Source organism: Camelus bactrianus, chromosome 32 (assembly GCF_048773025.1).
Source record: "Camelus bactrianus isolate YW-2024 breed Bactrian camel chromosome 32, ASM4877302v1, whole genome shotgun sequence".
Classification (NCBI taxonomy): Eukaryota; Metazoa; Chordata; class Mammalia; order Artiodactyla; family Camelidae; genus Camelus; species Camelus bactrianus.
The window spans coordinates 23,906,073-23,930,799 of record NC_133570.1 but is presented as its reverse complement, the minus strand read 5'-3'; the positions used below and the strand labels follow the sequence as shown (position 1 = coordinate 23,930,799).

The 24,727-nt window shown below is 49.3% G+C and overlaps 1 pseudogene; it reads right to left on the bottom strand.

Annotated features, from left to right (window-relative positions):
* Positions 1-608: 608 nt before the first annotated feature.
* On the bottom strand, positions 609-24,251 carry LOC105070197 (E3 ubiquitin-protein ligase HERC2-like; annotated as a pseudogene).
* Between the last annotated feature and the right edge of the window lie 476 nt (positions 24,252-24,727).

Below are 24,727 nucleotides of genomic sequence, written 5' to 3'. Positions count from 1 at the left end.
GTAGAGTCATGTGTATCTGTTAATCCCAAACTCCTAATTTATTCCTCCCCGCCCTGTGCCCTTTGGGAGCCATGTTTTGTTTTCTGTGTGCAGGAAGCATTTTTAGAAGCAGATTCCAGTGAGTTATAGGTGACGTACATTTAAAATCCTGGTAGATACTGCCAAATGGCTCTTCAAAAAAGACCGTACAACTTTACACACCCACCAACAGCAGTTGGTAAGAGTGTCTTGCCAACACTATACATTGTCAACCTTTTCCAGTTTGGACAATCTGAGAGGTCAGATTCTCACAGTTGCTTTAATTTGCCATCCTTTCATTAGGATTGAGGTTGGGAATCTCTCTGCCTCCCCCTCCCAGAACAAACACATCCTCACTCACTGGAAAATACACATACAGAAAAAACAAATTTCTACTGTACAGCACAGGGAACTATATTCAATATTTTGTAGTAACCTATAATGAAAAAAACATGAAAAGGAATATATGTATGTACATGTATGACTGAAACACTAGGCTGTGCACCAGAAACTGACAACACTGTAAACTGGTTATACTTCAATTACAATTTTTTGATAAAAAAAAGAAAATACACATACAGAAAGGTGCACAAAGCTTTATTTTATGTGTGTGTATCTATTAATGAATAGATGCAAAGCAAACACTTGAGCAAGGTCAAGAAACAACATGGAATGTGACCAGCTCCCCAAAGCACACCCTGCCCCCAAGTTCCCCTCTGACCACAGCCCCTCCCTCCCGCAGAGGTAACCACTATCTTGTGATGAGAATTTCATGCTTTTCTTTATGGTTTTATCATCTGAATATGTACACCCAAATCATACAGTCTACTTTGGTCTGTATTTGAATTTTCTATGGATGGAATCATATTACACACGTCCTTTGGGGCTGGACTTCTTTTGCCTCATGTTCTGTTTGTGAGATTCATGCCCTGTTGCATGGTGATCAGGTGTCATTTCACATGATTAAAAATCATTTCAAATTCTCTATACTGGGGGCTGGGGGTCTTCTCTCAAGAGTCTCTCTCTCCCCCTTGAATGTTTCATCGGTATTATAAAATCTCCCCACGTTTCTAGGGAGAAAGGTCAAGAAGGTGGGAAGAGGTTTGGGAACTGGGAAGAAGCTGAGGCTCAGAGAAGCCACACAGCCAGCAGGCGCCAGCCCAGATTCACATCCACGACTGACACCAGAGTCCAGGCTCACTGCCCCATCCCAAGGAGATGAAGCAGCTCCACACAGACCAAGGGCGTCCAGGGTGACCCGGGCTCCGTACAGGGCGCACCTAGACAGCGAGGGCTGTAGCGATGCAGAAGAGAGTTCATGGAAGGCTTCCTGGAGGGGGCAGCAGTTGACCTTTGCTCTGACCCTTCTTCCTCCCCAAGGCCCCTGTGCCCCTAGCCCAGGGTGGGGGGCTCCAGATGCTCCCACCTCTGGGCAGTGTCTTCTTGGAAATGACTTGTCTGCCTGGCCCCAGGTGGGTCCTAAGACAGGTTAGAAGGTGGAGGCCATGGGCCTGTGTTGGGTTCCTGGGAACCCCGTGGTGACTTACCCTCTGCCTTCCCCTTGCAGACACAGCCCTGGACTGTGACCTGAACTGTGAAGTCAAGCAGGACAGGGGCTTTGTGGACAAGGCAGGGGATCTCTGGCTGGGCCCAGAACAGGGGATGGAGCTTGGAGCTGCTCCAGGCTGGGTTAAGAGGGATGAGGCCCCTCAGGTGTCCCCCTGCCTCCCGGCTGATGCCGAGGTCGGGGGGGCCAAAGAGGAACCAGGCATGCCTGGGGGTCTTCCACTGGGAGAAAAATCACCAAGAATTTTCAAGCACACAGGTGCCCAAACCTTCCTTTGAATGGAAAAGTCCTTCTGGATTTTCAGTCTAGACTGGGGGTCAGCAAACACTTTCTCCAAGAGCAAGCTAGTGACTGTTTGAGGCTTTGGAGCCATGCTGTCTCCGCTGCAGGTACTTGGTTCTGCCACTGTGGGATGAGAGCTGCAGGCAACACGGAAACAAAGGGATGTGACAGTGTCCCAATAAAACTTCACTTAGAAAAACAGGCAGTGGCTGAGCCAAATGTGGCCCTTGGCCAGTAGTATGTCAAGCCCCTAAACTTGGTGAAAAGGGAAATCTACCAAGGATGAAACTAAGAGCTTTGGGCTGGACTGTGGTGGCACTTAATGCACTGGGAGCTCAGAGAAGAAGGTCAAGATGGGCTTGTGAGCAAGAAGGACTTACTTATGTCCACTTGAGCTGGGCTCCAGAGCGATGCCAGAAGGACAACATTCCAGGTGCGGGGACGACAGGGGCCAACACCTGGAGGGAGGAATGGATCTTACAGTCAGGAAGCTGCCTAGGGAAAGAGGATGCTGGCTGGAGACATAACACGGACATCCATGAAAGACAGCCATGTAGTTAGACTTGACGGTGTGGGCACTAGGGAGCCATTTCCATTTCTTGAGCAGGAGTGGACCTGTCCTCAGAGGGTGGGGTGAAGATGAAGAGATGGGGTTTGGAGGCTGGCCAGGGGGACACGGGGGACGGAGGTGCTGGTCTGTTCTGGGACCCCACCACCAGCTCTGCTTTGCCATTGGCAGCGGCAGTGGGTCTGGGGGCCTGGTGGGTAAAGCCATCCTGATGGTGAGCTGTGACAGGCACAATCTAAACTGTGATGACCAGGACAACTATGTCCACCATGTGCACTGCCTGCAAGGTGAGGGGGCAATGGGGCAGCTCATGTCCCTGGTTTCCAGGGTCACTGCTCAGCTACACTGCAGGGATTCTGACCCACGCAAGCGGCTCTGAAGGCAGAGCTCGGGGCCAGAGTTTCAGCTCCTGATACCGTGATGTTCCTTCAAACCGGCCTCAGGCTGGCAGCTGGCCCTCCCCCACACTCCCAGTGCCAGCGGGCACACACACCACGCAGAGCTCTGGACATGAGCCAACTCCCCTTTCTCCCCCACTAGGGGAGTGGAGATGCCGACACGACTTAAGCACCTACCGTGAGCCGGGCCCTTTCCCAGAATTCTCTAATCCCCAAGCCGGAGGGCAGCATTTCCCCACTTCAGAGACGAGGATGCTGAGGCCCCTGGAAGCACTCAGCTAGTCTGCAGCAGATCCAAGCTTTCCTATTCCAACACCAAATCCGGCCTTCTCCCCGGGTGCTCTAAGTTCCTTGGCCCTAAGGATGACAGGGATCAAGGAGGGTGGTCAGAGGGTTCCCCAGTTCCCCTCCCCCCACTTTTGGTCAAGAAGCAGGTTATCGCCTGAGGCCCACAGCACTGCTGCGGCTTGAAACGGGGGGCCAATAACTGCAGGATTTAGGGGCTCCCGGGACTGAGGAGTGTGTGGCCCCTACAAGATCCTGAACCTTCTGGCTGAGATGAGGACATCAGAGCCAGAGAGCAAAGGGACCCACGCCAGACGGGAATGTCCATGTAGAGGGCTGGGGGTCAAAGGGCTTTGATGCATCTGCCTGGAGCTGTTTTCTCACCACCCGCATCTTCAGCCTCACCTTTGGCAGATTTTGGGTGCCTGCTGCGGGCCAGGCACCGTGCCAGGCGTCCCACATGGTTCTGTCTTTCATCCTCATAGCCTGTAATCAGTCCTAGGGAACTGTTATCATCCCCAATCTACAGCTGAGGAAACTGAGGCCCAGCGAGAACAGTAGCTCTTCCAGGGATGTCCTCACCTGGTGGATTCTGAATCCCAGCGCAGGCTGTCTGACTCCTGAGCTCTGCACTGACTCCCTCTACTAACAGGAACTGGGAGTTCTTGGGCAGTTCCTATGGGATCTGTCTTTTACGTGGATTGTTTCAAAGCTGCACGACCACCCTCTGAGGTAGGGACCTGTGTGGTCCCCAGTTTGCAGGTGAGGAAACTGAGGCAGCTCAGAAAGGTGAAGGGCCTTGGCCAAGGTCACAGAACCCACATTTCCTGGGCTCAGGTTGAGGCTTATCTGAATCGCAGCTTGAAGAGAGAATCCCTAAAGCCTGCCCCGTCCAAACCCCTCATCTTATGGCTGGTGAAATGGAGCCCCAAAGGGGAGCGGAGGCTCGCCCAGACCCCACGGTGGTCATCGGCAGCAATGGGACGCAGGTCTCCACGGAGTCCCTTACATAGAGTTCCCATTTTACAGATGGGCCAATTGAGGCATGGAAAAATAAATGGCACAGAGAAGGCTAAAGGAAGAGCCAGGGTGGTAAACCCAACTTTAGCACAGAGATTCCTGAGGTCTCCTCCCCTCCCTGCCAGATCCCCCAAGACCTGTTTGGGGGCTGGGCTCTTGGCTTCAGCCAGCTTGACCCTGGGCTCGTCTCTCTACAAGTTCAGATTTTCTGCCATTCCAGCCCTGAGTCCCTGCCCCTGGCCTGTGCGGTGCTCTACCTCACCTGTGTTGGGAAGCTGGGGGGTCTCGGCCAAGGGCGGTGTGAAATTGGTGCAGGGTTAAATATAGACCAAAGGAACAAATAGAGAACCAGGACCTAGACCCAGGCTCATGTGATTATCAGGTGACAATGAACTTGAAGCCCCACCTAACACCATACTCAATAATAAATTTCTCTAGTGGTTCCCAGTGGGGGGAGGGAGGGAGGCAATGTAGGGGGAGGAGGTTAAGACGTACAAACTATTAGGTATAACATAAGCTTCAAGGATGTACAAAGAACTCTGTCTTGGCAATAGTTTGAGCATAAACTCACATGGCCCGGTCTCTGTGGCAAGCGCTGAGCACTGTGTTTTCAACGTGTGTTGCTGCTTTAAATGTGTACCTGTGTTCTACCAAGGAGCAGTGAAGGGGACCATGCCTCAGCCTGGGGTGCTGTCACAGTGACTCTTGGCCCAGAGCAGCGGGACCAGATGGAGGTGCCTCCCAGGTCTCCACCCCACCGTGGGATTCTAAGCCCTGAGCCTGAGCCCCAGTCAGCATCCCTGACAAGGCAGGAGGCAGAATGTTGAATGCAGTGCTGTGTAAAATGCTTTAGACATAAACCAAGTTGAGAGCAAAGGCCCCTTGCTGACTCCATCGAAAGAGGGGCTCAGACCCTCTCCTAGCCCATCAGATAAGGTGTGGGACTCCAAGCACCACAGGTCCCCAGCCTGGGCTCTCAGATGAAGTGCTGGCTTCTGAAAGCTGGCCACAGAAATCAGAAAATCAGAGGGCCACAAAGACCCAGGCCTCCCCAGTCCTGGCCCCACTTGTTTTCGGTTTCTCCAGCTACTGCCTCCACAAGCCTTACTTTTGGCCTGGACATAGAACACAGGATTGGTCCACAACCCATTGCCAGAGAGAGAGGTGGCCTGGATCCGGGCCGTGTAGCTCCCCTGGTGAGCCGGCTCAGCTTGGCCCCTGCACACTTCCTGTGCTCCTGTCTGGACACACATCCCCGCTGATCCTGGGGAAATAAAACACATGTGTCAGTTTCCCACAAACATGTGAGGACCAGGCAACTTCCCACCTAACAGTGACCCCGATTTGCAGTAAAGGGGGAAAAGCCAAGCCTTACACCGTGGCAGCCCTCTAACTCAGCACACCCAAGTTAACCAAACGTCATTTTTTTAATCAAAAAGAGTTCCAGAAAGACTAAATCATTAAGCCGAATGTAATACAGACTGAAAAATCATTTTCTGCAACACAGGAGTGCCTTGAGGGCGAGAATAAGCCAGCTCCTGGCACACTCAGAATCCCTCAAGGAGCGAGGAACAGGTAGAAGGCTCTAATTCTCACGGACTTGCCTCCTTACTTTATTGTTTAAGGTCCTAAGCTGGCCAGGAGGTGCTCCGTGTCACAGCCTAACTTCCGCTGTCGCCTGTGACGGAAACGCACCTGGACACCGGCCACTGCCCCGTCTCACCTCGAGTGTGGTCCACGTTTTATCTCATAGATTAGAATCGCTCCACAGGGATTCCCAGGTTCTGGCCACTTTAAAAAGATGGAGCTCTCAGACCTTGGCTCCCAGGTCACCGGTCCAGGAACGTCATCTGCTTCCTCTGTGCAACAACTGAAACAAGTGATAAAGCTGGATTCTGGTCCCCAGGGAGGGACAAAGAAACCCCGGGCTAACCTAAGAGTACCCCCTACACGCAGCACGCAGGACTGCGGACAGCCGCCGCGTCAACGCCTCCTGACTGGCCGCGTGCCCAAAGCCAAGCAGCATCGAAACGGTGCTGAGAGAGCAGGAGCAGCCGCCCCCGGCTGCCAGGCCTGGACACGGGCCCTCGCACTCCGCTCCGCACACGGCAGATGTGATTCCTGTGCAGGCACGAAGGACCGTCCATGAGCCCGCCTGCAGGAAGCTGCTGGGAAGCTGGTCCATCAGCCACTCCTCCAGCTGCCAGTGAGGCTGGGGTGCTGGCTCCCTTGTTTTTGCTGCTTAAACCAGGATTCCAAGTGGTGAGCAGAAGTCACTGCAAGTTCCAGCTGCAAAAGGCTCTGAGACATCAGCTGGGCTGCGTCTCCCCTGGGAGGGGAGGAGATGGAGGCCAGGGAGGCTGGCAACTCCACACAGGTGCTAGAGCCGTGCCCAGGAGGCCCCACTCCCAGGCTGCAGTCACTCTGTGCTCTGCATACCTGCCAACTCCACAGGGAAGCGGACGGGGCAGTTACCCATCCTTAAAGGTGGGTGGGTGGCTGGCTGAGCCACAGGCAGCTTCTAACTTACAAGGGGAAGGTGAAGACCAAACAAGGAGGACCAAAGGCTGCTCCAGGAGCTGACCTGGAGGATTGCTCTGATCATGCTAATCGAGACAGCTAACTGGGGACTCCGCTGCATCTCTGAGAACTCAGCAGGGACCCCGCAAACCCGCTGCGCACAAATGAGGGTAAGGGGCCGTGGGAATGTACAACGTGAACCAACCAGAAGGGAAAGAACTGACCCTGACTCGAGCTCCCTGCTCTTGGGTTCTCTGCGTGGAGAGAATGGGAGCGGGGAGAGGTGTCACCGTGAAAGAACGCTACCCCTCGGGCTGCTGGGCCACCAGGCTGCCTGCAGATGATCACCTGTTCTTTAATAAACATGACTGAGACTAAGGTGTCGGCCTCCATGTCTGTAACCCACAACCTTCTCCCCTTGACTGTAAGTGAGTTGGGAATGGTGCGAGCTGGATCACGCCATACCTGCAGGCACGGTTCTCTCAAAGACAAAGTTGGAGGCGCTGCAGCCCAGCTTCTCAGCCTCGTGGTTACAGCTGTGGGTATTGATGCGGTACGAAACGAAAGGCCAGAGGTTAGAGATTACAGTTCTCTCCTTGTCCACTCTGCTTTCGAAGAAACAGTACTCCGTCTCGAGCTCTTCTGGGTCTGCGGTGTTGTAGGTGTCCACCACCGCGGTGTTCCTGTTTCAGCTGGATATGGTGGTGCTGGCAGCCTGCATGGCTCCCTCTGCTTCCTTTTGGGTCTGCAAGGAAGAGAGAAACTTGGCTTATACGTGAGGGCCTCCCCCTCTTGTCTCTTCTATGACTTAGGTTAGAGTAAGAGAAAGAAAAGAAAAATCTTAACCTTGGAATAAAAGGAGCTATTCAGGTGCGTTGGATGAGAACCAACAAATAACACAGGGATTCCCTTCCTCGTTTTTTACTATGCTTTCTCTGCACTGCAAACCTCAGACTCGCCATGCACACTGCCTCCCGGCTGGCAGTGGTTTCTCAGTGGTTGCCGGAGGCAAACTAACGCCCCAGCCCCTGGCTCAGCAGCACCATGGCTGCTGCATCAGAATGTCAGCGCCATCTGCTGCACAGACCGATGGTGTGGGGTGCAGGCCCAGGGAGGTGGGCAGAGGGGGCTCATAGGCCTGTGGTGGTGGCTTTTCTGACCCCCTGCGACTGGGGAATAAAAGCAAGATGCCAGCAGCCAGCACTCACTTGGACCTCCAGGCCCCTCCTCCTCTGAGAGGGGTCTGTCTATGTTTGTCACAGCCCTGGAGGTCTTTTCCAGCCTGGCCCTGCCTCCCACTCCACGATGACCACCTGTGGCCTCCCCAAGGCCCTGCCCATGACAGGGGCAGCATCCCTGCCATGGGTCTCAGTAGGGCTTAGAAGGACAGGACAGAAAAGGGACTGCCTGGAATCACCAGGGCAAGAACATCTATACCCCAGATGCAGGTGAGGCGCCCAGGAAGCTGGGGCGTGGCTCTTCCAACGGCCGCTTCTGTGAGAGATGGCTCCCCCAGGAAACCTTAAAGCAGGCTCCTAGTGCTTACAGGGCCCAACAGAGACAGATCGTGAGGGTAATGAGCACCCAAAACTGGCCACGGGCCCCACTGTATCCGCCTTCCTGATGCTGGGGAAGGAAAGGCTGGAAAACGAGGCTGAGAGCTCCCCATCCTCACGCTCGACAAACCAGCCTACCTTCCTGGAAGGGGAGGGCACAGGGAACCACACTTGTTGCTAGGAAGACCTTTTTTGACACCCACCAGAACAAATTTCCTACCATCTCTTCAAAACCAACACAACACCCACTCGGGTCTACAAGTAGGAAGTTGCTTGGGTTTAACTCACTGCAAAATACTACTGGGTCAAAACCCCTCCCAGGGCCCAATCCCATTTACCTGGGATGACACCATGAGCTCACTCAGCAGTCTATTTACAAACACCACACTCCCAGAGGCTGCAGAGCCGTTGACAGGGGCTGGGGAGGGAGGCCACACAGGACACCGCCAGGAAGGCAGGGGGCAGGCAGAATGCTGCATCCCCCATTCTCTGTAAGCAGCCTCGCCTCCCAACAGTGTGACTGACCAGTGGCAAACATCACCCCCAGCTTTCCCCACTCCCACCCTCCGGACAGCTTACTCCGAGCGGAAAACCTTTTTGACTCTTCAACATCTGTTGACATTTCAGTCACTTAAGCCAAACCACCTGACTTAAGATACAAAGGCAGCGATCAGCGACAGCTATTCCCCCAGATACGGACGCGGGAGAGCAGCTCATGAGCCCCAGCTGCTGGCCTGCTTCAGGACACACGGGACATGTCGGACAGTGCGTAACACACTAAACCTGACTTGACGGGCTTTAAGCTCCCAGACAAACTGTACTTAGAATGAACTGAAGGAAATAAAAATTGTCTTTGGACAATCTGGTTGTGAAACAGAAAACCTCCCTTTATGATTTTTTCAGTCATTCTGTTACCTGAACGCTCCTTCTACCTGAATTCTGTCGGAAACTGTGCGGACATCAGATGCAAGCCTCAGTAGGAGTCTTGAAAAACACACACATGAGGTTCTTATCAACTGCGGCACCTCACCATGGGCAAGCCACAGTATTACATCTGTCCTATGGGAAGAGACCAGGAAGTGGGACTAGATTTCAGAGAGAGGCCGCCAGGCCCGCAGGGTGGACACACGCACTGAGCACGGGAACCCGGCACAGAGGAAACCTATCCTGAAATCAACATGAACATGAGGCATTCATAGTACCTGTGTCACCCACAGCTCTGCCCTCGCACCACCGGATCTTGTGGTCCACATCTAATGAGAAAACAGGCACTGCCTTGTAACCATAAGCAGAAAGGCACAGGGCTTTTTAGCAAAACCTTTCCAGAGCCCGGACTCACAACCTGAACCTCGGGCAGGTCGGGGGGACAAGACAGCAACATAACCAGCCGCCTCTGATGCAGAATAAACGGACCGCTCCTGCCCAGCCTGCCTGGGACACTCAAAACACATCCTCTTCTGTGCCCACAGGAAGTAACACCGGCCGAGCCTCCACTGGCATGGGGAGATGGACGGTGCTGAGAACCGATGCCGGGAAGGGAAAGAGCCCTGGAGTGTGGGAAAGGAGGGCCAAGCCCCAGGTGGATCATTAATGAATTCAGATGGTGGACAAGCCCTTGAACCTGGGCTCTAGTTTTGAAACATCTCTGAGCTCTTTTCCAGCCCTCAAACTTTCTGACTCTCAGAACCACACGTGACATACAGATATCTGGACTAACACATGAGCCACAGCCCTACCATCCCTCAGTGAACAGATGTCACCGGCGGGCTGCGCGGGGCTGGAGGGTCCGCGGTTTTACCTGTGGGGGAGGAGGGCGTGGGCAGAAGGGGGCTGAGCGACAAGAGCTTCATTCTGCAGAGGAAATAGTGCCTCTGGTTCTAAAAGGTCTTCATTTCCTGTTTTAATGATTTTTCAAAGCAAGATGTCTATCTTTGACTATTAAACAAGTATCAGGAGGGTCACTTGACAGAAAAGAAAAAAGTCTCTTTCAAAACCATTCGTTGCTCCAACCTCGGCTAGCGTTTAAGGGCAGAGCAACTGCAGACTAAGCAGAAGCTCGGGGCCACCGGTGCCCCCCGGGTCGGGGGCTGGCAGATGAGGGATCCCTGGAAAGCAGGCGGGCAGCGGGCTGGCAGATGGGGTGCCGTGGGGGGTTGGGGACACGGGCTCATAGGGACAAGGCTGGTCTGAAATCCTGCTCCTCTGCCCAGATTTCAGGCATGAGGTTGTTTCAAAACTCTGCTCGATAATCTTTCAGGAAGAAAACGGAGCCAGCGGCCACCACTCCGTTTCCATCTCCTTCCCCAGACACCAATCACAAAGTCTCCCTGCTGAATGTCCCTCCACCTTTCTTTTTTTCCCACTAATTTTTGTTGCAGTAAAATAAAGTTTAAAAAAAAAAACTAACAAAATTTGGTCATTTTAACTTCTTTTAGGTGCATAATTCACTGTCACTGATTATTCGTAATGCTGTGCAACCATCACCACCATTTCCAAAATGTTTCATCCCTCCAAACAGAAGTCCTACACACAGTAAGGAATAACTCCCGTGTCCCCTCCCCTAGCCCCGGTAACCACTAACTCACTTCCTGTTGCTATGAACTTGCCTGTTCTAGTTTCATGTCCATGGAATCATACGATACCTGGCTGCTTCGACTCGGCATGTTCTCAAGTTTCATCCAGGCTTCAGAATCTCGTTCCTTTTCTTGGTTAAATAATATTCCGGTGCCCAGAAAGGCCACACTTGTTCACCCGCTCAGCTGCTGGAGGACACGTGGGTTGCTCCCAGCTTTGGGCGGTCTGAATAATGCTGCCCTGCACATGGACCTCCCTCTGCAGCGGAGCAGACAGACGCTTGGGGCAGGGGCCGCTTGCTTTTAAAGGCTGTCTTTCATGCTGCTTCCCAAACCTGCTTGTCCAGGGTGCCCATGGCACCTGGCTATGCTTTGAAGTGGGGCTCCTTTCAAAACTGATTCTCATTTTTCTCACCCGGCTCCCTTCCTCCTCAGGCAGGCTGAGAGGCCACAGGAGGGGTGGGAAAGGCCTAAATCCTGGCTCCTCTGCTCACGGGTTTCTGCAAGTGTGGCCCAGTGGTTTCTGCTCTCTGAGCCCTTGGGCTCTCTGCACTGGGCTGAGGGTCAGCTGCACCTGTCACCTGTCACACAGCCAGCCTGCACCCCACCCCACCCCAGGGCAGGCTTCAGGCTCTGAGCCCCTTCCTTTGTGCAGAAATCCTACCCAGCCATGCCCACAGCCTCTATTTTGTCCCTCCTCCACGGCCACTGGGGCTCACCTTGAGGCTGCTGACCTACAAAGACCAGGGTGGTGAGACAGCACCAGACCCCGCCTGGAGTCATCCTCAGAGGGCAGGTACTGGGCATGAAGACGGCGTTGTGCAGGGAATTCTTGAAGATCTTGCAGCCCTCGGCCTCCTCTTTCTCGGCTTGCTTCTCAGCCTTGGTTTTGGGACAAGTGCAGCACAGCCCTTTCTCGCCACCACAGTTTGGTCTTGAGATTCTCCATCACCTCCTCGCCATTGATGATGCCATCGGCCTACTTCCTGATGGGGATTTTGTCTGCTTGGAAAAGAGGAGCCCAAGGAGAGCCAGGTTGCACAGGCTGGTGGGGAAAAGGAGGGGCTGTCTGCACTGGTAATCGCCACCGCTGCTGGGTCCCCGCCGAGGGCTGGCCTGCTCCCGGGGACAGGGACACGCGGAGCTGGGGCTGGGAGCTCACCTTTGGGGCAGCAGTTGTGCCGTGAAGGCAGCTGTCCTGAGGCAGGTGCCACCACTGCACGATGTAGGAACTCAGGCTGCTGCTGGGCAGAGAGGGCGGGTTCCACTTCACCATCAGCTGAGAGGAGGAGTTTGATGCTGAGAGAACATCCAGGGGAATGGAAGGACCTGGAAAGGGGAACACAGGGCATTTCAGAAAAGGGTCTTCCCGGCTGTCAGGTATGGGATGCAAACCCACGAGAAGCCAGAAGTTTGACCCAGACAGGAAAACAGCGGTGAACCCTGAAACACACAATGAACACTGAACTTTGTTTTGAGGTCTTATTAACCCCCCTTTACAATATCTTTTCTCACGTTACCTCTGTGGTAACGAACATCACTGAGCTGCAAAAGGAACAAGGTGGTGGGGGCTCGGCCAGGGGTGGAAAGGCAGGCTTAGACACTACAGTTAATTCAAACACCGGCTTTTCCTCATGTATGACAACTGCCATCCTCCAAAACACTTAACTCAAGCAGTTTTAGCAAAAGGTAAAACTGACCGACTTGTATTTCATCCGAGATTTAGGAGTTTAAAGTATTAAAGCCAACATTCCAGTCCCAAAGGGTCAGCTGTCTAGAAACTGTAATGTAAAATTTCACACCACAGCTCTCATTTCCCCATCGTCTCCAAGTAGCCTATGTTAACTGACTGCGCAAATTCGATTGTAAGCAGCTCCCTCAGTCTTTGAAGGGCCCACATCCTGTCACTGGCAGCTGAAATTAGTGGACAGAGAGGGTCAGAGGATGAGCACGGTTCCCTCGGAGCAGGACAGACCTGGAAGCACACGTGCCGTTACCTAAGGCGCTCAGCTGCGCACAGGCCGCCAGAGATGCCGCCAGGCAGGGGACGGTGCTTCTGTTCGAGGCAAGGTTGAGCTGGAAGTCCGACAGACATGTCACCAAGTCCACCGATGGACAGGAGAGGACGCAGAGATTGGAAAGGAGGTCTTTAGGGCCTGAAGAAGGAGCATTATGCTGTACACCAAAAACTGACACAACATTGTAAACCAACTACACTTCAATAAAAATATACATATACAAAAAAAAAAAAAAAAAAAAAAAGAAAAAGCACAATAAACGTCCCCCCGGTGGAGCAGGCGAAGGCTCCCTGACAAGGAGTCTCGCTCAGCCCAACCAACAAGGGGTGGACCCGTAGTCAGAGAGGGGTCCAGGGGCCTGTCACTGTCAAGGTCACATAGGTACGTTCTGTACACTGACATTTTACCTGAAAGTCAAACGGGTTAAGGAAGGCAACCAGCAAGAGCAGGGGAACACTGGGCGGGGAGGGGGGCTGACACCCTGGCCGCTGGACAGCGGAGGTGGCTCACTGCGGCTCGGACCCTCGCCGTGGTGGGGCCCTGGGCAGCGCTGGCTCCCCACACAACAGGAGAAGGCGGCCCGCGAGGCACTCGGTGAAAATGACGTGTGTCCACCCTGCGGGGTCAGCAAGCCCTGGCGGCTGGAGGCCGGGCCCCTCCTTACCCGTGGCCGGTGTGATGGGGTAGACGGTGAAGCGCCAGCCCCACCCGTTCACAGACCCATCGCTGATGAACGTCCACTTCAGCTCGTCCCCTGGGATGCGCAGCTCGCTGGACCAGTTGGACCACTCCTAGCCTGGGAGAGCGAACAACACTGGTGTGGGGTTCGCCCACCATCAGATCAACATCGACTTCTTTAGACCCAGAGTCATTTGCGCCCTGTCTGGAGCACAGCTGGCTCCTCCAGCCCACTCCTCACATGCGTTCACACTGTGCCCTCAACACACCCTGCGCCAAAAAGTGGGGAAGCAGGGAGCAGGCAGGCAACGCCCCAAGGGAGATACTCACATGCACCCATGATGCTGTGTGAGGGGCCTGCAGAGCCAGCCTCTGCCCACAGCCAGGTCAGGGGCCACGGGGAGGCTTCCTGGGGAAGGTCTGACATGACAGTGGTTCCCATGCAATGGATGAGAAAGCCCCAGCCTTTCCCAAAGAGGGTGCAAGTATGCAAAGGCCTGGGCACAGGGGCAGCTCAGCATGGAAGAGCCACCTTCAGGAGGATGGCGCAGCCCAGCCAGAGCCTGGGGAGCAGACAGACAGGGCTGCAGTGCGCCACCCCAACCAGGCTTCTACTTAGAAGGGCCACCAGGCACATCTCCCAACATGACTAAAACCACATTGACATTTGTCGAAATGCCGGAAAGAAAGCCATGCTCATCTGTGACCACATCCTTCATCCAAAGTAATGTCTTGTGAGGAAAATTTCACTGGGACGCAGCCAGGCCGATCATTTATATTCAGGCTGTGGCTGCCTCTGCTACAAAGGCAGAGGGGCGCAGTTATGCCAGGAAACATTAACAGACACTTGCTCCAGATGAAGGATAAAAATAGTCTGAAGAGATCGCACGCACATACAAATACCTGCACTGATGATTCTAAAAAGCCCCGTGAGAGAGCATTTAACAAGACCCGGTACAGAGGGACTCAACCCCTGCTCAGCCGCGGGGAGCCTGTCAGCAGAGCAGGGAGAGGCCCGCAGGTGACCGCTCCCGTCTACCCCAGCGCTCTGTCCTCCCCACGCACAGAGGGCACCCTCCGTGTGGAGCCCATGCCCTCACAGCATCAATTAAAAAACAAATCCCCTTAAGAAGCTCTGTAGCACGAGCCTGGCCCTCCCACACTCTTTCCAGCACCATCTCCACTGTCTGGGTAAGGCCGGCCTCCTGGACGGCCTGTGCCCCCAACAAGGACCTGCTCTCACACCGGTCACCCAGGAGTCCCACCCATCAGTGGTGAGTGAGGTACTAACATCCGTTGATAATGATCTTACTGAAAGTACTGGCAGATAAAATCTGCTGTATTTTGTGGGTAATCACGTATTGTCCCTTCCTGAAATCTCACGTGAGAATGAAGTGGTAACACTCTGTTCAGTAATGGTCACTCTTCTGTTCTACAAAGGCACCTCAACCTCCCCTCCCACCTGACCGCATGGAGACGATCCGGTTGACGCCATCTATGACTGTGAGAGGGTCGTGGCGCCGCTCTGTTGAGCCCTGCAGGCCAGACTCCACCCTGAGGCCTTCTGCGCCAGGAAGACAAATGAACAGGAAGCACAAAGTGACTGCTCCCAACCAGCACACCACAGGCAAGGCCCAAAGTCGTGACATACCGCACAGAAGCAGTGAGACTAAAACGCTGCCTGACAGCTAATGCAGAGTAGAAAGTCAGGAAGAACGAACCTCAAAAAATAAGAACTGAAGATTGACTCCGGCTCCCCCCAGCCCTGCCTCCCACAGAAGAGCCCCCGTGATGAGCACACCGGAAGACACTTGCACTGGGCCAGCTGGTCTGGGGGCCTCACTTCTGGGCAAGTTCTCATGCGGCAGCCCCAGCTGCAAGACCAAGTTCTATATCCTGCCCCCTCCATCTAAAGAGCTACGTGAGATCACACCCCTCAAGCATTTAGCATTAGGTCGAGTCTTCTGAGGGACAAGTTAGGCTATAAAAGCATCAATGAAGGGCCAGATCTGAGTTATGGTGGAGGGAAGAAGTTGGCAAATCCTCTCCCCACAAAACTATAAAACCATTCAGAATTGTAAGACACAGTGATTCCAGGGCTTGTCAAATCAATTAAGGGCAAACAACAAACTGAGAAACATTGCTGCACTCGGGCAGGGACAGGGGAGCCTGTGGTGTTCCCGCCTGGGGCTGGTCTCCACGAGCTGGAGCACAGCCCGGCCAGGACGGGCCCTGCCTCCAGGGGCGCTCGCTGGTGCAGAGCAGGGGCAGAGATCCTGGGAGTCAGAGGGCACCAAGGGCAACAGAGAACATGAAGGAGAGCCTGCCTCACTGCTGGCCTGAGGAGTAGTGGGACTAGGCGAGTTCAGACCTGAGAACTAGCCAGGGATCTAACAGGAAGATCCTGGAAGTCAGGGAGCAGAGAAGGGCTCACTGAGGACATCGTGGCGGCCCGGGTGACCTGGGGCACATGAACTCAGGAAAGCGGGAAGTCGGGTACACACACAGGAAAACTGCTAGAATACTGACTTCCATGCACTCCCTGCCCCACCCACACAGAGATCCATCCACAGAAGGGAAAACTCAGCAGGCTTGGGCGCTATGCCAAGCAGATATGGAGCAAATCCTAGAGGTCAGGCTAGAAAACAAAAATGAAAATAGCAAAGTGAAGCCATGACATCAGTAGCTATGGGACATCGGTAGGGAGATTTCAAAGAGTCATTCCAGGCATGTTACAAAACAGTCAAAGAATTGTAGCAACATTTACAAATTAAAAAAAAAATAAAGGTCAGAGTCCACATGACACAACACAATCTAAAATGTCTAGTTTTCAATAAAAAATTGTGAGCTACACAAAAACACTGGGAAGTGTGAGCCGTACGCAGGAAGACAATCAGCGAACAGAAACTAACCCTGAGGGGCCAGGTGCTGGGTCTAGCGGACAACAACCTAACAGCAGCTGTGATAAATGCGTTCCAAGGGTTTGAGGAAACCAGAGAAAACATGATAGCCAGGGAAAATATGGTAACAATGATTTAATGAAAAGAAACACAAAAAGGAAGTTTTGAGGGTGGAAAGTACAATGACCAAAATGAACAATTCACCAGCTGGACAAAACAGCAGCTCTGAAATGGCAGAAAAAAAGAACCATACAACTTGAAGACTATACAACTTCTATTATTCTCTATCTGGAGAACAGGAGAAAAAAGACTGAGTAAAAATAAACAAAGTCTCAAATACCTGGGAGACAACATTAAATATACAAACATACGCATAATGGGAATTCTGCACCTCCCCCACAAAAAAAAAAGAAGGAAGAGAAAAAAGGGGCAGAAAAAGTACCTGAACAGATACAGGCCCAAACCCCAAATTGGATGAAAAACATTAATCGACAGCTCCAAGAACTAACAAACCCCAAGTAGGATAAACACAGAGATCCACACCCCAGACACATTAGACTGAAGCTGTTGAAAACCAAAGACAAGGGGAAAATCATGAAAGCCACAAGAGGGAAAAAGACACAAAATGCGATTATGACATCTCCTGAGAAACAATGAATGCAGGAAACCAGTGGGGGTGACAAATTTAAAGTGATAAGAGGAAAAAAGTTCTATCAACTAAGAATACTATATCCAGCAAAACTATCCTTCAAAAATGAAGGCAAAAGAAAAACACCCCCAAATACACGCATACTAAGAGATGTAAATCCAACCACGTCTACACTTACATTAAGTGTGAATGGCCTAGGCATCTCAACCAGAAGACAAACTCTAGCAGTTGGATTAAAGAAAGCAAGATCTAACTAAAAGGTGCATAACAAGAGACAAACTTTAGACTCAAAGACATAAAAGGTTGGGAGTAAAAGGATGGAAAAAGATCTACCAGGAAAACAGGAACCATTAAGAGAGCTGGAGTGGCTACACTAACATTACACAAAACAGACTCAAGAAATGTTAGTAGAGACAAAGAGAGACATTTCACAGTGAAAAATGGGTCAAACATCAGGAACATAAAACAATTACAAAGATATGCACACCTAATAACAAAGACCCAAAACACATGAAGAAAAAACTGACAGAAATGTCAAAAGGAGACAAATCCACAATGACAGCTGGGATCTCAAAACACAACTTGCAACAGGTGATAGAACAAGTAGACAGAAATCAGTAAAGATCCAGACGATTTCAACAAGACCACCTACCACCTTGACCTCACAGACGTTTACAGAACACCCTCCTGTGCACCTCTTCATCTGGCTATTCATCTGTATCCTTTTTCATATACTTTACAATAAGCTAGTAATCAGCTGCCTTTTCCTTCCTGATCTAAGATTGCTTCATTGCTCTACCACCTGCTTTTACCTCCCCCTTCTTTTCTTGCCATAGATTTGAGTCTAGCCTGTCTTCAGTATCAACAGCCAGCACACATTCCTCTCCATTCATGGTACTGGCCATGGCAGACATGTGGGAAGGGGGTGCTGAGGAAGAGAATGAGGGACACTCCACCAGGGCGACCATGCCGGCTGGCATCAGGTCCCCAACCACGGCGTCTCTGTCAGGAGAGAGAGCCAGGCCTGGGGAAGTTGCCCTTCACCACCGCAGGGCAGCAGGGTCGGGGCAGGACAAGCACTCACCACAGCACTCACTTTTATAGAATAAGTATGAAAGAGTTTTATTTTTAAAAAATGTTATTACTACGTAGCCCCTCGCTAAAAGCTAAAATATTCAGTCCTGATATTATTTATTGAATGACCAAAGTGATGACAGGAGAGAAACTGCCAACATAAAAATCCAAGCAGAGGGAAGGGACCAGGTGGAGCCCAGTGGTCTCTGTGGGCACAGGAGGCAGAGCTCAGAGCCGGGGAGCCTGACGTGGCCCAAGCTCACAGGACACGGGAAGAGAGAGTTGCCCAGAGAGCACCCTGGAAATGTGCAGGTGCCCCCTCACCCAGCTGAATGGCAGCAGAAGCTGATGGGCGCCTGCATGAGAGGGCACTGCCCAGAGCCAAAGAAAGAACTGCAGGGAAGGACTGTGCTGGGCGCGCCAGCTGGGAGGGCACAGAGGGCCCGGCACGGTGCCTGCTCCCGTCAGCCAGGTGGGAAGACCTCACCGTTCACCAGGCACTGAGCAGAACACCCAGTGGTGCGGAACAACTAGCCCCAGACTGACATCAGGCCTGAATCCACTTAACAAATCCAAAGCCAAGACCCAAAAGGATCAAAGCACTTCAGAGTAACTTAGTTATATCTAAGCTCAAGAAAGTTTATAGACATACAAAGATCTCCAGGAACATTCAGAGTAAAATTTACAATGCACAGCATCTAACTACAAGTTACCAGGTAGGCAGGAAGGCAGCAAAATATCTGTGATTCAGAAATAAGGAAAATCAATAAATCTAAACAATCCAGAACTGACACATATCTTACAATCAGCAGGCAAGTTAAAACACTTATTATATCTGTATTACATATGTTCAAGAAGAGAACCAGAGACATGGAATATAGAACACCCAAATCAAATTTCTAGAGGAGGATGGGGGTGACGGGTATAACTTAGTGGTAGAATGCATGCTTAAAATGCATGAGGTCCCAGGCTGAATTCTCAGGACCTCCATTGAAAAAATAAATAAATAAATAAATAAATAAAAAACAATTTAAAATAGTAATTTTTGACTAAACTTCAATAAAAACAAAGAGTTAATAGGTGACTGAATTTTAACTCTTAAAAAGAAATCTCTAGAGAGGAAGCTACAATGTCTGAGACCAAAATAGTTTGGTAACATTAACAGCATATTAGAAAATGAAGAAAAGACTAGTTTATTTGAAGATACGGCATAGAAACTATCCAAAATGAAATACAGAAAAAAAGTTTAAAAATGAACAAAGCGTCAGTTATCTGTGGGATAACTTCAAGAGACCTAATATACATGAAACTAGACCTCCCAAAAGAGAGGAGAGAGAAAGGTACAGGAAAAAATTTTTTGAAGAAATGATGACTGAAAAATTTCCGAATTTGATAAAAATTATAAACCCAAAGATCCAAGAAGCATAATGAACTACAGGTACACAAACCATAAAGGTAAAAACCAGGAAAATCAAGAGAAAATCTGAAAAGTCATCTGAGATAAAAGACATGTTAGGTACAGAAGAGCAAAGATAAGAATGTCAGCAAATTCTCAATGAAAACAATGTCAACTCCAAATTTTATACCCAGCTAAAGGATACTGTGAACACAGAGCAAAATAATGACTCATTCAGATATAAAAAGCTGAAAGGATGAACCCCAGATCTGAACTACAACACATAATAAGGGAAGTCCTTCAATGAGAAGGAAAATGATGCCAGATGGAAGCAGGGTCTCCACAGAGGAATGAAGAACACCAGAAAAGGTAACCACATGAGCAAATGCAGAGACATTCTTTTCTTAACCTAATGTGCAAAAAAATACTATCAAGTTTACAACATACACAGAAATGTATAACAACAACAGCACAAAGAAATAGAAATATACTAGTGTGTGACTCGTTTACTTTACGTGAATATCACTAGGATAAGTCACATGCGCGTGATACACATTCTAAAGCAGTCAATAAAATAACACAAGTTAGAGCTCAAAGAAAACAAAGAAGAAAAAATAAAATCATAAAAAACAACTAATTCAAAGGAAGGCAGAAAAAGAAAGAGAACAATGAACAGCTAGAAGTAATAAAAAACAAATAGGGGCATACTGATAGAGACAAATAGGTTAAAAGTAAAAGAATGGAAAAGATACACAATAGTTCGCCATGGTATATGGAAGACCATGGCTTAAATACTATATAGCATTGATCAAAAGAAATGTTATTGTATCACATGATTTATATTAATATCAGACAAATATGATTTTAAAGCAAAAATTTTAAAGCAAAAATTTCAAAGCAAAGGGATAAAGAGAGTAATTGGTCAAGCAGTCAACTAATTAAGAAAAGTAACTGTCTACTTAGAAAAGTAGGAAGATCCTGAGCCAATGACCTAAGCGTCTTAGACAAAAAGAACTAATACACATCAGAGCAGAGATCAGTGAGACAGAAAACAGAAAAACAATGGAGAAAATCAAGGAAACTATAAGCTTGTCCTTTGAAAAAACTTAATAAAAAAACTGAATAAAAAAGAAAATACAGTATACCAAAACTGGAGACATGTAGCTAAAGCAGTTGTGAGAGGGAAATTCGTAGCACTGAAAGTTTACATTAGAAAAAAGGTCTCAAATCAATTATCTAAACTCTCATGTCAAAAAACTAGAAAAAGAATAGAAAATAAACAAAAAGCAAGGATAAAGATGAGACTATAAACCAATAAACTGAAAACAGATAAATAACAGAGAAAAATCAAAGAAACAAAAAGCAGCAAAACCAACTGGGGTCTGTTCAAAATATGGAAGACCAACTCAAGATGCTGTACACGAATATCCATAGCAGGTTTTATCTGTGATAGCCAAAAACTAGAAATAATCCAAATGTCCTTAAAAACAACAATTCTGTTTCTACACACTAGCAAGGAGCAACCTGAATATTTCTAGATTATAGCAAAGAATAAAACAAAATTTTAACACATATCTTACAATCAGCAGGCAAATTAAAACACTTATTATATCTGTATTACATATGTTCAAGACGAGAACCAGAGACATGGAATATAGAATACCCAAATCATTTATAACAGAAGCAGTAAGAAATACTTAGGAATAAATATAACAAAAGATATGCAAGACCTGTGCACTGACACCGCAAAACACTGCTGAGAAATAGTAAAGATTTCAACAAACGGGGAGAAGTACTACATTCATGGGTTGGAAGATGCAATACTGTGAAGCTGTCCCAAACCGATCTACATTCAATGCAATCAAAATACCAAGTAGGCTACTTTGTAAAACTTGACAAGCTGATTCTAAAAGTTACATGGAAAATGCTAAGGGCCTAGAATGCCCAAAACATATTTTAAAAAGAACAAAGCTAAAGAATTAGCAACGCCCAAATTCAATCTTTAATCAAGCTGCAGTAATCAAGACCCTGTGGTATTGGCACCAAAACACAAAAATAAATCCATGAAACAGAACCGAGAATCCAGAAATAGATCCACACATACACAAAAACTGATTTTTGACAAAAGTGCACATTCTTTCAATAGAGAAGCAACGGTCTTTGTCAACAAGTGCAACTGAAACCACCGAGTATCCCTGCACCAAAAATAAATAAAATCCAACCCATTCCTCACACCATGTATGAAATGTAGCTCAAGTGCAAGCATACACCTAAATATCAAAAACTATAGAACTTTCACAGGAAAACACAGGAAAAGAATCTTAATGATCTTGAGTTAGGCGAAGGTTGTTTAGACACAACATCCAAAGTATGATCCATAAAAGATAAAAATGGATCAATTGGACTTTATCAAAATTGACATTTTCTGCCCTTTAAAATTTACCTCAGAGAATGAAAAGACAAGCCACACTGGGAGAAAAAATGTGCAAATCATGTCTGATGAAAGACTTGTACTCAGAATACATAAAGAATGTTCAAAACTCAATAATAAAAAAACAAACAACCTAGGTTTAAATACAGGCAAAAGATATGAACAGACACTTCAACAGAAAACATATTTGGATGGTAAATAAGCAAGACGCTCAGCTTCATAAGTCATTAGGGAAACGCAAGGTAAAACCACAGTGAGACACCACTACACACCCACAAGAATGGCTACAATTAAAGACTGGCCATACCACGTACAGACAGAAATACGGAGCAGCTTTGGAGCAAGCCCTTTGCAAATCAGTTTGTAGGTCTCTTAAGAAGTTAAACATGCACCTCCCATGTGATCCAGGCACTCCTCTCCTAGGCCCTTACCCTAGAGGAGTGCAGGTGCGTGTCCCTGTGAGGCCTGTGCACAAACGTTCCCAGCCATTTTGTTTGTACAGCCCCCAAACTGGAAACAACCCGAGAGTCCGTCAACTGGCAAATGGAGGAACAGACCGCAGCGCACCCATAAATAAAATACTATTCAACAATTGAAAAGAATGAAATTTTGATGCAACGTGGATGAATCTCAAAATAATTATGGTGAGTGAAAAAAAGTGAGATTAAGAAAAGAGTACACACTATAATTTCATTTATGTAAAACTCTAAGAAGGCCAGCTGATCTACAGTGACAGGAAGGCAGTCAGTGGCTGTGGGAGGCAGGGATGGGCCATGAGGCTGCACAAGGAAGCTCGACGTGGTGTGTGTGTTTGTTCATTATCCTGACCGTGTGCTGCTCTCACAGGTGCACACGTGTCACAGCTGGTGGCAATGACACTTTCAATACATGCGGCTTATTGCGTGTTGATTACACCTGAATAGAGCTGCTGAAAACACCACGCGGCCCAGCACGGTGCCTACACTAAGTGCTTATTATAAAGCCTCCCCTGCTGGCCAACGTGCACAGCATGGCCAGAGCCGGCCTGATCATAACACAAGAACCTGCATTCTAGCTCCTTCTCGAGTTTTCACCCCAGCAGGAATCCCAGCACAGCGCACCCTGACGAGTCTGCGGCTTTGGCTCAGCGTGCAGCCCACACAGCACTAAAGCCTCTGACCCGGGAGTGCTGTTAAACGTTCTATCTGTGACACCGGTGCAGCGTACAGAAGGGTCTCGTATAAAACACAGATCTGTGTTACCTAAATAGGAAGCACCTAAGGGGTCCCTCGCAGTCTGGAAGAGGACGGGCTCGTGGACAGAGGGTGTTGCCACATTGACCGTCGTCCGTGCCACGCTGTGCGAAGACCCACAGGCCACTCGTGTGATCTTCTGGCCTTCTAAGCCTTGTGTGAGTGTGGCCTTTCTATTAACCATGGTTGTACCACTGCCCTGTCGCCCATGGTCACTGTCACGCCAAGCATATACCTGTTGGGGGAGGGGCAGAATTTTTCAACATTTCAGAAAATCTTCTTGATTTCAAAATTCTTGCCAATGACTACAGATGAGTTTTTACTTAATATCAACCCACTGAACTCATTCATCTATTTCGTTCTGTTACAGGAAGCAGGAAGGTTTTCCTCTTCAACTAAATGCAGTAACATTTTTTCCTTTATTTTGCAAAGAAAAATGATCAAAAATAATATGCTCACTTTTCAAGTAATGCACTTCTTGGCTTTACAGAATTAGAAAGTATATTCATTTTTAATTCATTCTGATTGAAGCACAGTGTGCTGATTCATTGTCAGAAATGAATTTAAGAGTATGTCACCCACAAGCCTGTCTGCCTACAGCCTCCCATGGCAGAAGAATGAGGAACATTTGTCAAGGATAACTTTACTTCTGAAATTAAGTACATATATATATCTCCCCATAAGACACTTGAGTGGGACCTGCGTCAGTCAGCACCTCCTTCCCGGGTGCCTCACTCACGCTGGCCCCTGGGCAGGTGTACACAGGAACACAATGGACCAAGCCCCCCCTCCTGGTTCAAGGACCAGGACTCATCTCCTTTCCTCACAAGCTGCACTTCTGAAACAACAAAGACTTGCCAAGATCTCGCTTACCTGCCCTGCATCAGTGACCGCCAGGCAGTGCAGGGCCCCGAAGGCCACGTGCACAATCTTCTTTCCGCTCAGCCCTTCCACCACCTGTGGCTTCCTCACGGGCACGTCAGAGCCACGGCCCGGCCTGAAGGAATCCCCCTTCCCCCTGCAAGGAGGTCAACAGATTTTAATAGATGGCTGCGGTCTGGCGACGGCCCACCAGAAGACACTCATTGCCACGGTGCTGGAGCAGCTCACTGACATCACACACAATACCCAAGGTCTTTGAAATCATGGTACAAAATAGGATACCATTCATTGAAATTAGTTCATTCATTCTGCTAGCAATATCCTGAATGTGTGTTTTACAATATTGAAGCTCCTGGTGGAGGTTTCACACAGGTTGAAAACATGACGTCCAGCCTCAAATGGCTCTTAAAACACCTCTCTGCTCTAATTCTTTCTCAACCTGCTTCTGGCTCAAGACACTCAAGCTAAGGCCATTACACTGTCCTCGGTCAGCTGGAAAGTCCACTCCTTTCTGATTTAATAAAATCACCCTTCACTCAAAACACACCTGAACTCTTCCAGGGATCAAAGAAATCAGAAATCTGTTTCCCACCCATTTGACCACTAGGCTTCTTGCACAGCAAGAAAGCAGGAAGACCCATTACACACACCTCACCTAAACAAGACAAGCTAAATTTTTC